Source organism: Hevea brasiliensis, chromosome 10 (genome assembly GCF_030052815.1).
Source record: "Hevea brasiliensis isolate MT/VB/25A 57/8 chromosome 10, ASM3005281v1, whole genome shotgun sequence".
NCBI lineage: Eukaryota > Viridiplantae > Streptophyta > Magnoliopsida > Malpighiales > Euphorbiaceae > Hevea > Hevea brasiliensis.
The window spans coordinates 20,603,939-20,606,378 of NC_079502.1; the positions used below are offsets into that span (position 1 = coordinate 20,603,939).

General features: G+C 35.4%; 1 non-coding gene across 1 annotated transcript; it reads left to right on the top strand.

Moving 5' to 3' along the window:
- The first annotated feature begins 357 nt into the window (after window positions 1–357).
- LOC131170031 (small nucleolar RNA R71) lies at window positions 358–464 on the top strand. Its single transcript, XR_009140974.1, has one exon. It is a non-coding gene; the product is annotated as a small nucleolar RNA R71 (small nucleolar RNA).
- The last annotated feature ends 1,976 nt before the right edge of the window (window positions 465–2,440 follow it).

Here is a 2,440-nt window from a genome sequence, read left to right on the forward strand (position 1 = left end):
TGTTGCATTGATTCATCCTCTTGTAACGCATGACACATGTCAGTAGCATGACCCAAACCCAAACAAATTCCATATACCTTAACAGTTTGCATATTCCCTACAGCCAACTACCTCACCAAAGAAATTAAATCAAAAATCTGTTTCTCAAGGTTAGATGTACTTACCTCATTAACCTTCATAGGTGTGTGATCCATTCTCATACCAAACTGCTGAGAATTTGCTGCCATGTTAGCAATCAACCTCCTTGCCTCTTCTGGTGTCTTGTCAACCAAAGCTCCTCCACTAGCAGCATCTATCATACTGCGGTCCATTGGTAGAAGTCCCTCATAGAAATACTGAATCAAAAGCTGCTCACTTATTTGATAATGGGGACAGCTTGCACATAGTTTCTTAAATCATTCCCAATACTCATACAAGCTCTCTCCATTGTACTGTCGGATGCCACAAATTTCTTTTCTTATGTTGGCAGCACGGGAAGCAGAAAAATACTTCTCCAAAAATATCTGCTTCATCCCATTCCATGAGTTGACGGATCTAGAAGGAAGGTAATACAACCAATCCTTAGTTGTGCCTTCCAGTGAGAAAGGGAAAGCTCAAAGCTTGATTTGATCCTCTAAAACTCCTTGAGGTTTCACGCTAGAACACACAATATGAAATTCTTTTAAATGCTTATGTGGATCCTCACCTGTAAGACCATAATACCTAGGCAACAAATGGATTAGTCCAGATTTTAACTGAAAAGCAACATTTAAAGTAGGGTATTGAATACACAAAGGTTGTTGGTTTAGATCAGTAGCAGCCAACTCTTTTAAAGTCCTAGCAGCCACGGTTTCATTTTCGAAATTTGAATCCGAATCCGAATCCGAACTTAACTCCCTTGGAGATTGGACTCCTTCAGATGTACTTGGAATCTGCTTATCTACTTAGCCAATTTTCTCAACTATTTAGCTATTTTTTCTACTTCTGGATCAAAGATCAACTCACCAAATTGAGAAGTTCTTATCATAAACAAAAAGAAATCAAAGTAAAAACAGAAAAATGCCTCAAAACCCTAGAAAAAGATGGAATTTAGCCTCAAGAGGGTGGGGCCAAGGAATCCTACGTATTTATCTGTCTTGATCAAAACATCGTTTCCTTCAAAATAGGTATGGGCTGCCCTCCAAATTCAACCAAAATTCTTAATGAATAGTAACACCATAACTTTTTTTTTTCTAAAACCTGAAAACAATAACTCACAAACAAAGGTTATAACAGAATATCCGAACACCAAAAACACGAAATCCAATAAATTTCAATGCCCGGCAATAGCGCCAAAATTCTTGATGGCTGTCGAATCCACCAGAAATTAAATTAACTGAAATCACCAATTATGAAATATTTTCTGCAGCAAGTGATAAATCCAGGTTGAATCCTAGAGACTAAATTATTAAATTTCATGCACTTATGTAATGGAAAAAGAAACAAATGATGGGGCGGGGGGGGGGGGGTGTTAATTCACAATCCAAAGAAGAAATCAAAAATCAAAAATTAAGAACTAAAATTAAATATGAAACTCTTAAATAAAACAAACTTCAGTCCAAGGTAATTCGCATTCCAATGCATTGATTTGATCATAGACAAAAGAAATACAATTATCTCGTATTGAATACTTAATATAGATTTACCAAACAACGAGGTAAAATCCCTAACTTCCCTTTACTCATCAATTCGAGCACAGCACTCTTGTTGACTCTAATTATTAATTGAATTGATATTAAACAATCCTCATCAAATTAATAACTACTTTAAGAAAATGAAGTAGTTAAGCTGAAAAACAATTTATAAAGCATAAATCATTTAATTCACCCTATTGTTTCGTTAGGTTATTATCGAAAACTTGGATCATAATCAATAAAACCTAATTGCTACTCATGTTCAATCTTACACAACAATTACGGATTATGAAGATGAACTAGCAATTGATCACATCAAACAATCAACTAATAGGCCTTTTTAGCAAATCATTCAATAGATCAAAGATAATAAAATCAGAAAACAATAGATATTCAAAACGACATAAATTAAATTAAGAACTTGATCTCACAAATTAAGCAAAAGAACTTGAATCCCTTGAACTGAATTAAAAACTTAGCCACTCATATTCATGGCTTACAGAAAATTAAAGAAGAAAATTGAAGAAATCTAAAATATGAATGGAGAACGAAGGTCTGATCCTCAGGTCGAGAGGCTGGTGAATGGTTGTGTCGGTTGCTGCCTCCTTTATTTATAATAAATGGCCTAGGGTTAGGTTTTTAGAGTCTCTGAGGTGTTAGGAGTCTCTCTCTCTGTCAAAACTATAACTGGAGCAAAATCAGGAAACTGATTATCAATGGATACACGACCCATATATCACTACAAGGGCCAGGGCCATGTAACTTACTGGAGCCAAGTGGGTATGTCT